A 14,755-nucleotide genomic window follows, 5' to 3' on the forward strand; every position below is an offset into this window, starting at 1 on the left:
AGAGTTTAAGGGTTACTATGGATTATATCTGCCATAAATGCTATTGGCTGTGAATCTTATCAGATCGAATGGATCGGTTGGAGAGACAGTAAGAAGCAATGAGGAATTTACAACAGCAACAGTATGTGATGGATGGCAGTTATAGGAAAGGGGGGAAGTCTCAGATACAGTCACATAAATGGGTTAACTCCAGGAAAGATAAGAGAGATAGGCAACTAGTCTTTTGTGGATATACCCATTTCAAACAAGTATGCTGTTTTGGAAAATGTAGGGGGTGATGGATTCTCAGGGGAACATAGCATGAACAGCCAAGCTTCTAGTATTGAGACTGGCTCTAATGCAACGAGAGGTACGTCGGGTACCAAGAGATCAATTGTGTTAGGGGATTCTGTAGTCAGAGGTACAGACAGACGGTTCTGTGGCCAGCAGAGAAAAAAGCAGAATAGTGTGTTGCTTCCCTGGTGCCAAGATCAAGGCTATCTCAGAGAGGGAGCAGAATGTTGTCACAGGGGAGAGGGGCCAGCAAGAGGTCATTGTCCACGTTGGAACCAATGTCATAGGAAGGGGAAAAGGTTGAGATTCTGAAGGGAGATTACAGAGAGTTAGGCAAAAATTTAAAAAGGAGGTCCTCGAGAGTAATAATATCTGAATTCCTCCCAGAGCTATGAGCTAGTGAGGGCAGGAATAGGACAAAGTAGCAGATGAATGCATGGCTGAGGAGCTGGTGTTGGGGAAAAGGATTCACGTTTTTGGATCATTGGAATCTCTTTTGGGTAGAAGTGACCTGTACAAGAAAGATGGATTGCACCTAAATTGGAAGGGGACTAATATACTGGCAGGGAAATTTGCTAGAACCACTTGGGAGGATTTAAACTAGTAAGGTGGGGGGGGGAGGGGTGGGACTCAGGGAGATAGTGAGGAAAGAAATCAATCTGAGACTGGTACAGTTGAGAACAGAAGCGAGTCAGGGCAGGTAGGGACAAGGTAGGACTAATGAATTAAACTGCATTTATTTCAATGTAAGGGGCCTAACAGGGAAGGCAAACAAACTCAGAGCATGGTTAGGAACATGGTTCTAGGATATAGCAATTACAGAAACATGGCTCAGGGATGGGCAGGACTGGCAGCTTTATGTTCCAGGATACAAATGCTACAGGAAGGATAGAAAGGGAGGCAAAAGAGGAGGGGGGTTGGCATTTTTGATAAGGGATAGCATTACAGCTGTGCTGAGGGAGGATATTCCCGGAAATACATCCAGGGAAGTTATTTGGGTGGAACTGAGAAATAAGAAAGGGATGATCACCTTATTGGGGTTGTATTATAGACCCCCTAATAGTCAGAGGGAAATTGAGAAACAAACTTGTAAGGAGATCTCAGCTATCTGGAAGAATAATAGGGTGGTTATGGTAGGGGATTTTAACTTTCCAAACATAGACAGGGACTGCCACAGTGTTAAGGGTTTAGATGGAGAAGAATTTGTTGAGTGTGTACAAGACAATTTTCTGATTCAGTGTGTGCATGTACCTACTAGAGAAGGTGCAAAACATGACCTACTCTTGGGAAATAAGGCAGGGCAGGTGACTGAGGTGTCAGTGGGAGAGCACTTTGGGGCCAGCGACCATAATTCTATTAGTTTTAAAACAATGATGGAAAAGGATAGACTAGATCTAAAAGCTGAAGTTCTAAATTGGAGAAAGGCCAATTTTGGCGGTATTAGGCAAGACCTTTCAAAAGCTGATTGGGGGCAGATGTTCACAGGTAAAGGGACAGCTGGAAAATGGGAAGCCTTCAGAAATGAGATAACGAGAATCCAGAGAAAGTATATTCCTGTCAGGGTGAAAGGAAAGGCTGGTAGATATAGGGAATGCTGGATGACTAAAGAAATTGAGTGTTTGGTTAAGAAAAAGAAGGAAGCATATGTAAGGTATAGACAGGATAGATCAAGTGAATCCCTAGAAGAGTTTAAAGGAAGTAGGAATATACTTAAGAGGGAAATCAGGAGGGCAAAAAGATGACATGAAATAGTTTTGTCACATAGAATTAAGGAGAATCCAAAGAGTTTTTACAAATACATTAAGGACAAAAGGGTAACAAGAGAAAGAATAGGGCACCTCAAAGATCAACAAGACGGCCTTTGTGTGGAGCTGCAGAAAATGGGGGAGATACTAAATGAATATTTTGCATCAGTATTTACTGTGGAAAAGGATATGGAAGATATAGACTGTAGGGAAATAGATGGTGACATCTTGCAAGATGTCCAGATTACAGAAGAGGAAGTGTTGGATGTCTTGAAATGTGTAAAGGTGGATAAATCCCCAGGACCTGATCAGGTGTACACTAGAGCTCTGTGGGAACTGGAGAAGTGATTGCTGGGCCTCTTGCTGAGATATTTGTATCATCGATAGTCACAGGTGAGATGCCAGAAGACTGGAGGTTGGCTAACGTGATGCCAATGTTTAAGAAGAGTGGTAAGGACAAGCCAGGGAACTATAGATCAGTGAGCCTGACGTCGGTGGTAGGCAAGTTGTTGGAGGGAATCCTGAAGGACAGGATGTACATGTATTTGGAAAGGCAAGGACTGATTAGGGATAGTCAACATTGCTTTGTGCGTGGGGAATCATGTCTCACAAACTGGATTGAGTTTTTTGAGGAAGTAACAAAGAGGATTGATGAGGGCAGAGTGGTAGATGTGATCTATATGGACTTCAGTAAGGTTTTCGTCAAGGTTCCCCATGGGAGACTGATTAGCAAGGTTAGATCTCATGGAATACAGAGAGAACTAGCCATTTGGATAGAGAACTGGTTCAAAGGTAGAAGACAGAGGGTGGTGGTAGAGGGTTGTTTTTCAGACTGGAGGCCTGTGATCAGTGGAGTGCCACAAGGATCAGTGGGTCCTCAACTTTTTGTCATTTACATCAACGATTTTGATGCGACCATAAGAGGTACCGTTAGTACATTTGTAGATGACACCTAAGTTGGAGGTGTAGTGGACAGCGAAGAGGATTACCTCAGATTACAACAGGATCTTGACCAGATAGGCCAATGGGCTGAGAAGTGGCAAATGGAGTTTAATTCAAAATGGGAAAGCAAATCTTAGCAGGACTTGTGCACTTAATGGTAAGGTCCTGGGAGTGTTGCTGAACAAAGAGACCTTGGAGTGCAGGTTCATAACTCCTTGAAAGTGGAGTCGCAAATAGATAGGATAGTGAAGAAGGCGTTTGGTATGCTTTCCTTTATTGGTCAGAGTATTGATTACAGGAGTTGGGAGGTCATGTTGCGGCTGTACAGGATATTGTTTAGGCCACTGTTGGAATATTGCGTGCAATTCTGGTTTCCTTCCTATCGGAAAGGTGTTGTGAAGCTTAAAAGGGTTCAGAAAAGATTTACAAGGATGTTGCCAGGGTTGGAGGTTTTGAGCTATAGGGAGAGGCTGAACAGGCTGGGGCTGTTTTCCCTGGAGCGTCGGAGGCTGAGGGGTGACCTTATTGAGGTTTACAAAATTATGAAGGGCATGGATCGGGTAAATAGGCAAAGTATTTTCCCTGGAGTCAGGGAGTCCAGAACTAGAGGTCATAGGTTTAGGGTGAGAGGGGAAAGATATAAAAGAGACCTACGGGGCAAGTTTTTCACATAGAGGGTGGTATGTGTATGGAATGAGTTGCCAGAGGAAGTGGTGGAGGCCGGTACAATTGCAACATTTAAGAGGCATTTGGATGGGTACATGAATAGGAAGGGTTTGGAGAGATATGGGCCGGGTGCTGGCAGGTGGGACTAGATTGGGTTGGGATATCTGGTCAGCATGGACAGGTTGGACCAAAGGGTCCATTTCTGTGCTGTATATCTCTATGACACTATGACTGTAACAAATCTTTGTGGCCATTTCTGAGAGTTATTCAATTTAACCCCTGACAGTAATGCAATAGTGGATGATATTCTCAATAAAAACCAAGATTCTGTAAATCAGAAACAAAAACAGAAGTTGCTAGCAAAGCTCAGCAGGTCTGACAACATCTGTGAAGTGAAATCAAAGTTAATGTTTTGGGTACGGTGACCCTTCCTCAGAACTCATGTTAACTCTGATGATATTCCCAGTTGCCCAGTAAATATCGATGATGATCGTTTCCTAAAAACGTTAGGTGCTTTAGATTAGCTGGTAAAGTTTTTAAATTCATTGAATGGGTAAGGAGATAGAATTCTTCAAAAATGTTTCCCTCAGACATTTGTGGCATTTAATTTGTTCAACTTGAGAATTTCATAAATGCTGGTCAAATGCAAAAGGAGATGAACTATTTACTTAGATATTCCTGCCCACACCAAGCTAACATATCTGCTTACTTCATGAATAAGCATCCCTTCCCAAAAAAGAGATAACTGTCTTCGACTAATTTTCACCATTCAATAAATGTAACCACTATACAACAAAAATACAATTCTTAACATAGACTGCTTCACACTACAACTTAAAAGCAGCAATAGTAGAGGTTTCAGAAACTCAATGGAAAGTTCAAAACTTCTTCCCTTTCTGTGCGACTCAGTTTTTGAAAGGGAGATGAAATATATTCCCAAGCAATCTATGTTATGCTTAGATTTGGTTAAACCAGAAATGTATTGATATAAATTAAAAATTGGTATAAACAAAGCTACCACTAAATACAAAACTTACCATCGGGTGACTTGCCCTATTCTCAAGAATCTGAATTCACCTTATTGAAATGGCTGAAGGAAAACACATATTTAATAATTCTAAGTGTCTGTATATATTTTTTTCATCAAATTAAGAGGATTGTGAAGATGTTAGGAGGTCAGTGAATAAGATAGATATGTTAGAAAGAAATAACTTGTATTTCTATAAACTTTTCATAGTCTTAGGACATCCCAAAGCACTTTGCAGCCAATGAAGTGCTTTTGAAGTGTAGTCATGATAATAATGTTCAAAATATTACAGCCAAATTGAGCACTACAAGCTCCCACCAACAGCCACTGTGTAAGTATCAGATAGTATTAGTAATGTTGCTTGATGAATGGGTATTGGCCATGTTGTGAAGTGGAGAAAACTCCTTTGTAGTACTTTGGAATATTGCTACGGAATCTTCTCCCTCAATACTGCAACATAGTATTTGGTGCACAATCTTCAACTGACCAATAACATTCTGGCTCAGGTGAAAGTCCTATCACTCTCACTATCAACAATAGATGTACAAAAAACAATTGAAGATGTATGATAGGAAGGACTTCTCCCCACTACAATTTAAAAGCAGCCACAGCAGAGGTTTCAGGAACTGAATGAAAAGTGCCAGTGTTGATCCCTTTTGTGCGCTACTTAATTTTCAGCTCCACCTTCTAAAGAGAGTGGATGAAATTTAGCTCATAATAATTTCCCTCACAATCAATTTCATGGTTAGAGTTAGTTTAACCAGAAATGTTGCATTAATAGAAACTAAAATTAATAACTATTAATTATCTTAGTTGTAGTTAATTCAGTGATCGAGCACTTAAGATTTTTGACACGTATTTATTTATGTAAGTTTTGCTACAAGGGTTTCATGAACTGATTCCATATTGCTGGTGCTAGGTACAGACTGCCAAAGAGAACAGATTCCACTGTAGACTGAGAAGTCATTCCACCACCAGATAATTTAAGTAATCTACTTCACCACACATTGAACAAGTAACAAGGCATCCCAAAGATTGAACAGAAACTTTCGAGAAATCATAATGGAAATCACAGAACTTTGTACCTTTCGAGGAAAAGTTAACAGTGTGCAACTTTGCTTTTCCACAGGTACAATTTTACGGGAATTTGAAAGGTTCAGTTTTTAAATGTTCAAATAATTAGTAAAATGATTAATACATCAATAATTTTAATGACAACCTACAGACGCAGATGCATGTTAATTTTCAGTTTTGAATTTCTTCTAACTTAAAAACCCACAGATTGATTACACTCATAAGAGCAACATTATTGCCCTAGATAAACATATCAATCTTTCAAAATATGAAAATGGCTGGGTTAGTGAATAAGTTTATACTAATCCTTTGGTCTACTTAATTATATGCTGTTTCCTGCTCTGTAAAGCTGGATTAATGTTTCTGGCTGTTATTTGCCGAGTTTAGTTGCTGTTAAACTACTTGAGGGACCCCAAACAACTTTCAGTTCAGTCTGGATTGGCTGAATTTCTGTTTGTAATGCAAACAAAGGCCAATGAAAGGGAAATTGCATTAATGTACATTTTTGTTCACTTTTTTTGACATGGTAAACCAAACATTTCCCATGGAACCTGAATCTCAGATAGATTATGAACACAATATGCTGAAGCTCTGTAATGAAGGTGTGATGTGTCTGATAACCAACTGTAGATCGAATTGTAGAGAAAAGCTAAACACAACAGTGAGATCCAAGATATAGATAAAGATCCCACATTATTGTTTAAGTGCAAAATGGTATCAGAAACCAAATATTAGAATCATAGAATCCCTACAGAGTAGAAGCAGGCCAGCCAGCCCATTGAGTCCACATCAACCCTGTGAAGAGCATCCCACCCAAACCTCTACCCTATAACCCTACATTTCCCATGCTAACCCATCTAACTGGACACTATGGGCAATTAAGCATGGCCAATTCACCTAACCTGCTCATCTTTGGTTTGTGGGAGGAAACCAACGCAGACAAGGAGAGAATGTGCAAATGCCACATGCACATTTAGCCAAGGGTGAAATCAACCCCAGGTCCCTTGTGCTATGAGGCATCAGTGCTAACCACTGAGCCACCATACTGCTGAGCGATTATGAATAGTTCCTTACTAATTCAATGTTAAGACAGTTAATGAAGCAATATAAACATAAAACTCTGTTATAATTGATCCAAAATTATTAGTGTAATTCAATAGAACACTGAAGCTTCCAAATGAAGCTTCTAACTATAGCTTGGTGCAAGCCATCTGATAGCAGTAAGAAATGAACTAAGATCTGGAATGCAGCGTATGTCCAAAAGTGAAAATGCAACTCATAGTCTTCAGTTAAATCTGTGCATTGTATTTGACAGATATACATTGATAACTAAAGAATGTGATCAGACTAACAAAATTCTGAATTTGTATTGGCAAACCAGATTTACCTTTGCAAATAATGATCCAATGAAGAAATATTTCACCTATATTAGATACCAAAGAAATATTTCACCTGTATTTGGTACATCAAGAAAGGCAAAGATGCGAGTTTGTTAGCAACAGTCAATACTTCACTTTGAAGGTACTGGCCAAGATGCATATTGGTTTCAGAGAAATAAATGCATGAAATGCAATAAAACAAATGATAAAATATTGATGATTTGGAAATCAGGAATAAAGATAGAAAATGTTGGAAACACATAGTAGATTAGGCAGTTTGTGGAGACTGAAAACGTTTTTGCACAAGAAACATTAACTCAAGCCTTTTACTTTATCCAATGTTATCACAGTGATATTTTAATGAACAAATAATATGCTAATCTTATTATTATCATGGAGGCCACGGCAAGATTCATTGTCATCTGCCTGAGGCATCAAGTGAAAGCCGCTTGAGAATAATGATATGGATCACATTAAATATTATTAAACTGACAGCACATGAGAAAACTAAAATTTTTCTGTAAATGTTGAAACCAAATTGTCTCAATTCATCCAAGCAATATCGGTGTGCTGAAATGTCTTTTGAAGATTTTTCTATATTTAGTGTCTTCAACTGGACTATTGACATGCATAAAGGTATTGGTTTAGAGATAGATATATAACTGTGTTTGTACACTCTACATTTGCTATAAATTTGTAACTGAAGGTAAAATGAGAACTTCAGAACATTCAGTTTGTGGTATGCTGATTTAAAGAGGGAAGTCCCATTGAACTATAAGGTGGTCCATTGGAATCAGATCTTGGTACAATGATCATCGTAAAAGGATGGCTAGAAGGATACATCTCAAATTTTACCAGGAGTGAACAATGTACAAGATGAAATGGTAATGCTTGTCAAGTTACATGATTGTAAGAGGTCTTAGAAATATGTCTGTAGAAATAACCTTTTGATAGAGATTGAATATAAGTTATTTGAAGGTGGAGTAAGAAATCGCTTATTTCAACATCCAAATGACAAATAATGTTTGCAGAAACACTTGTTGAAATTAACCTACAAACAAGAAACATATGTGTGCTTTGGGGTTCATTCAGGAATGTTTTATTACCTAGACAAATAAAAAAAAATTGATGATCATGAAGTGCTCCTGGAAATAAATGAAGAGGTCAGAAACATTGATATCATATATTATCTCCTACCTTGGAAATGTGACTCATTAGAATCTAAGTGAAAATTTAAACACTGCAAAATGTAGACATGTAAATTTAAATGTACAACCAAAAATAATTTCCTTATACTATGAAAAGATGTGACAATTTCCAACCTGACCAGTAGAATCAAAGGAGAGTTTGTTCAAAAGAAATTGAGGTTCTTAGAGAGAAGTGGGTGATCTGCTCTGGCCATTTTGGAATTACAGAATACCTGTACAATGCCATATACTTGTCATATGCAAGTGCACGTGAATGCTGAAATTAAGTCTACATTCATCAATGTAGCATTTTAATAATTCATGGACTGAAGAAGCTTTTGTGACTCAAAATATTCCTGACAGGTTGTAGACAAAGGAAGTTGTACAAAAAGTTATAGTAAATGGAAAAATATTGTCATCGCATTAAACTGTTCAAAGTATTTTGAAGTTAACTTCAATATATCACTCAGATTTGTTATTGTTAGACTTAAATCACAGACCAGATAGAAGTTAGGCCATTTATTTAACTATGCTAATGTATACCTGCTAAAATGGTACACAGAGAAAATTGACGTAAAGAAGTTTACGGATGTGTTGATATAATGTAGAGAACAATTTTGGTTCTATAGGATGGAATAGCAGTGCATTTTTGATCTCAAGGTTGGAGTCAAAGTGAAAGGATTAAGATTTTATCCATTGAACGAAAGTTTAAGATCACATGCAGTCTGGTGGTAGCGTGGAGAATGCAGTTAAAATAATGGAGAAGATGTTCAAAGAAAGTTAAGGCGGATCCAGGTCCTTGCTATCCCCGATTGACTGGAGAAACACTCTAACTGAAGGATTTGGCTCTTCTCCAGTGCAAATACTGGTGGAACAAAGAACCAAAATGTTATTTCCCCTTCAAAGCCAAGGATTATGGAAGGTGTTTGTGAAAGCTAAAAAAAGAATGAGACGGGATAATCATACAATTACAAAAGAGGAGCGGGACAGTAATTGAAGCTAAATGAAGAAAATGCAATGATCAACAGATAGCAACAATCAGTAGAAAAGGCAGCACGCGTAGGTAGATTATTCGTAGACCTATAAAGTGAAGAACATTAGGGAAACCGTGTCAGCATAATTGCAGGCAACTTGTGAAACAAAGGAATTTTCCAATTGATATACAAGATGATAGCTGCATCAGGATTCTTAACAGAAGCGAAACAGACAGCGAATGACCAACTGCTGCTGCAGAGAGCTAATTCAGACATAATACTGCAAAAATCCCAAGGTTCCTGTGGAACAGTGGTTGTGTTACTACCTCTAGGCCAGAGGGTCTGCTTCCAAGTCCAGACGTATTAATTATCATTAAATATCAGAAAAGATTGCGTTAAAAAAGTAATTGCAGTGAAGGGTCTGTTCTGAAGAAGGTTCCCTGGACTGGAACCGTTAACTCTGTTTCTCTCTCCACACTTGCTGAATAGCTCCAACACTTTCTATTTTGGTTTCAGATTTCCTGCACGGCAGTTATTTGCTTTATTTTATGTTTTTATTAGAGAGAAAGGCCAACTGACTCAGACCCTGCAGTCGACAAACCCCAATAGAGACCATTAAGAGGTAATTCAACTGAACTTACGTTAAAGTGGAGAATTGTAAACTAAAATTCGATTAGTTTTAATGTTAGTCTGTTGAAATTTCCAGCTGATATTTAAAGAGCTGTAATATATCTTGCCCAATACAGAGATTAGGCCTAGATCATCAATCTTCATATTGTCATCGCTGCAGTTTCAGTGATCACCATAAATCAAAGGTAAACACACAACTGGATTGAACCAATTATCTCGGTCTTATGGAATTGCTTTGTGACTCCTAAATAAAATTGCAGGTGGAAAGTAAACTACTGAATATGCGTTAAAAGGCGATAATGCCACAATTACCACTATGTTTATTCAACAGTGTGTTTGGATATGTTTATACTGTTTATAGAATACGTTTTATGCAGCGTTTAAACACTTAATACAAAGTACAACGCCCAAATTCGCCATAGGTTACAGATGACCCCGTGAATAAATAGTGCCCTTTCAGCTTTTCACTGCACTGATGACATGAAAACGTTGCTGAAGGATTACAAGCAATTTCCACCGTTTTGTATCGAATAATGCGGTGCGCATCTCAAGAACATAACTTGTACCGTAAACACACAAGTTTGCGTTGCATTACACCGCCAATGCATTCACTGTATGAAGAATGTGGTGATTTCACAGAACAGTTCTTTCAATTGGGATCGCTGTACGTCTTCATAGAGCCACTCTGCTTCACATTACTTTCTGAATGAAGCCACGATATTTTCAAATCAATCACTAGAGCACAACTAAAGTTCAAATATCCCATAATTAAACGGGATTTTGACTTGTCGGGCAACGGTAAATAAATTCCTGGGTCAAAATGACCCCATCCTACTTGGAAAGCGAATAGTCTCGTTTTATTTTAAATTGGTACCTCGTAGCTGGTGGTCGCATGGATCTCTGTCTGAAGATTCTACCCCGAACTGCACTAGGACAAAGATATACAACCAGAATCCTGCAGTGTATTGGAAACATCAGTGGCAGAGAGAAGCTGCTCTGGAAGGAGATTGCGGATCGGTGTTAGTTGGCGTGTGGTCTGTCTTTCCCGCCCAGTGATCATATCAGGTGTTTTTTTAAAAAAACTTTGATACACTATTGCTTATTGTAAAATACCTGAGCCTCAGAGTAGGTCCCTAAATGATTATAACTAACTTCATTCCAAACTGATGCCACTTAGAATTGAACAGTGTCGATGGACAATTGTATTCACAAGCTCGTTTAAGGGAAGGGAGTCTCCACTCCTTCTGAACTTGAAGGCTGTTAGCTCCGAAACTGGGGTGGGGTTCACTACCACCTTCCGAGTGTCCTATTGTGAGTTTGCCAATGAACACTGTCATTATGCGAGGCATCAGAAAGACAACGCGCCAGAGGTATACCATAGCTGACTGAATTCATCTCAAAAAGGGGCACTGACCTGTCTTGTAGTAACACCCCACTGCCCCCGGACTGACTGCCAGCCCGGGGGTCCTTTGGTAACACTCTGGGCTGGAGTGGGACGCCAGGAAAGCGAGTGCGGAAGTTAACTGAGGGGACACCTCACTGAATGAAGAGAGCCTCCTTTCCCACAAACTGAGGCTTCACTTGCCCTCTCCAGTGGCTGGGAAAGATCCCGGGTGAGTCTTAAACAAGAAAAAAGGTCAAGGGCAAAGTGTGAACGAGGTTCAGGCCGAACATCAACATCACAGAAATCACAAACATCAACATCCCAGAAATACCTAGCTGCCTGATCTCACCAACTGGCTGTCTGTGGGAGCTTGCTACCCCCAAAATGGCTGCGAGTCCCCACATTTCAACAGCGGCCTTTCTTCAAAGGTATTACTTGTTCAATACTATCTGTCTCGCTTACAGGGAACCTGGTGATCAAACAAGTACCAATTCCAGTGGCCGCACAGTTTAATTGCACGAGCGGTTAGTTCACAGAGAGAACCAGGGTCCCCCCACTCGCCCGCCCTACCTCCTGCTATTCAATCTGTGCCCTGCATTAATGTAGCGCCTTTCACCTCTGCAGGACGTTTCGCCGAGCCGAGAAAGTAATACCCTGCTTCTCTCTGTGAACTAACCGCTCGTGCAATTAAACTGTGCGGCCACTGGAATTGGTACCTGTTTGATCACCAGGTTCCCTGTAAGCGAGACAGATAGTGTTGCACTACAGAAGGTTATATTTCAGTCAGAAACGGTAGTCAAGCAGTGAATCACTGTCCAGTACATTTACCCAACCTGCCCAGCGCCACCCCCCACCCCCCAATCAAACTGCCCCCTGGGTGGTGGAGAATGGTTGATGGTTTGAAATAAGTTTCGCGCGTTAATTATTTCCTCCATTTTCCGCAGAGCAACAGACTCACCCTCGCTGCTGGAGAGACCTGACCAGTCAGTTCATTTCTCTCTCATTCTGGTTGTGACGGGCTAAGGCCTGGTCCCATCCGCCAGGGAACCGCAAACTGTTGATTGTTTGGGGGCGAGCTCGGAGTGATTTATTTCACCAAGGGTTCTCTGTGGAGCACTCTCAGCACCTGGCTCTTTGGCTCTGCTGCTGTCAGTCACACCCACAGCCTCCAATCTTTTGCTTGATGTCAATTTCAGTCTCTAACCTGTCCAAACTTCCCTCAATCACCTTTCCCCAAATCAATTCGCAATATGTCAATGGTGCAATTATAAATTGAGTTTCCCCTCTTGAATAGCGGATGATTAATATGGATTGTATTTTGGAAAGATGCAAAGGATGTGGGAGGGAGGGTGGGTTGGTGGAATCCAGCTGTACAGGGAATTAACACCGTCTGTAAAGACCACGTCTACAGAATTGCTGTGGTCACTTTTTTTTTAAAATGGGAACTTGTTATTAGACAAAACGTTATAAGTGCCCATTGAAGACACGCTAACCTCATCTCTACTACCACCAAATATCAAACTTTGGAATACAAAGCTGGAGATGTCAGCTATGCTAGAAGAGAGCATTGCTCGATTGAATAGTGTATACAGCTACGCTTAGAGGTACACACACACACGTGCGCTCACACACCCACAAGGCTATACATAGCCACCCACATACGGTCGTATCAAATTCACACAGAACCACCTCTACAGCTACACACAAGGTCTACACATAGCCACACACACAGAGCAAGAGACACACAAGTCTACGCATATATAAAACAGCTATATACAGTTACACGCAAAGTTACAGACACACGAATCTATACACATAGATTAACACATACACATAGAATAACAGACACACAAAACTACATACATACAGCTTTGCACACAGCTACAAATACACAAATCTATACATATGCAGCAATACATAGTCACAGGCACACAATCTACACACATACAGCTATACAGATACCTGCACACACGAAGCTACAGACCCCCCCCCACACACACACACACAGATACACAGACACAGACACACATACACACACACAGACAGATACACACACAGATACACACACAGACCCCCCCCACACACAGACCCCCCACACACAGACCCCCCCACACAGACACACATACACATACACACACACACACACAGATACACACACACAGACACACACGGTAGAGGTAGAGGCACTGCTCGTGCTGAATGGAATTGAAAGGGAGCGGGTCAGCCAGCAGTTTACAGTCCCCTCCGCCATTGGGTTAAACTGCTACTCGGCTACTTCACAGGGGCGATCCTGTTTATGTACAAACGCTTTCCGATAGACATGATAGCATTCCAATATTTCTCTGCCTTTACGTAGATTACATGCAGATCTTTACCCAGGATGTTGTCTGCTATTACGAAAACCCTGAAAATGGGGGCTAAAATGAGAAATTGTAAGGATGTAGCCAAAGGCAGCTTGATTTACTGATCTAACCTGGAGTTGTTTTACATTTCGTGCAGCTTGTCTCCTTAGCAGTATGGGGAAGAATGAATCCCTATTGATAGGTATCACAGAAACATTCAGATGTAAATAGTTAGGTATACGTTGGACTTTTATTTAACAGATGTCTAGGTATAAATCCATAGATACCGCTGCAAGAAAGCGTTTCGATTGTAATCGAAGTGTCATCGCAGCAAAATGGTTCCAGGTAAAGCAAGTACAGGCGCACTGCATCCATTTGCTAAGCACGAGGATGATACTAAAGAATTGTCATAGGTCGTGTGGAGTTTTCAGCTGAGGGGAAAGTAAAGTCAACAATTTACATTAAGAAACCTCCCATGGTGGTTGGGAGGGAGGATAAGGGGGTGGATAAAGGGGCAACGGATTGTAAAAGCAACCACTTCCTGTGCTCCAGTCCAGACAGGGACTTGGGAGGGTTTCAATCACCTTCCCAAATGCAGTGGTCTCACCTATAGGCTTTCAGTCAATCACTGCTCATTCATTTGGAGATTCGTGCTCATCAGAGCTAGTGCAATAACCAACCAACTCCTGAACTGCATCTTCCGCTCAGGGACACAAAGGCTGCGCGTCCCCAACTCAGTACTGACCAAGCCCAGCTCTTACTTGGTTTCAGTGAAGAGATGGTTCACTAAAATGTAGGTGACTATGATAACTTGCCATCATTAAAAATAAACTGTGGTAAGAATTTAACTACATATCTCCACGAGCCACCGTGAAAAGAAAAGTGACTAGAAACATACACAGCTTCCAAGCCCGCTCACAGGCTGACAAACTGCGTGAGCACTTCTCGCTGCAGTTTGAAGTCACTGCGGTTAGAGTGAACAAGAGGAGTTAAACTTCCTCTCTCACTCCCTCCGGTCAATCCTGATTACACAGTAAGATTAAACAGATCCCTCAAGCCCTCGCACTTGCACATGGACTTTCTCCAGAAGCTGACAGACCAGACGTGTCCTACATGATCGAGTCACTTCACT

The sequence above is a fragment of the Hemiscyllium ocellatum genome, chromosome 21, assembly GCF_020745735.1.
Source record: "Hemiscyllium ocellatum isolate sHemOce1 chromosome 21, sHemOce1.pat.X.cur, whole genome shotgun sequence".
Classification (NCBI taxonomy): domain Eukaryota; kingdom Metazoa; phylum Chordata; class Chondrichthyes; order Orectolobiformes; family Hemiscylliidae; genus Hemiscyllium; species Hemiscyllium ocellatum.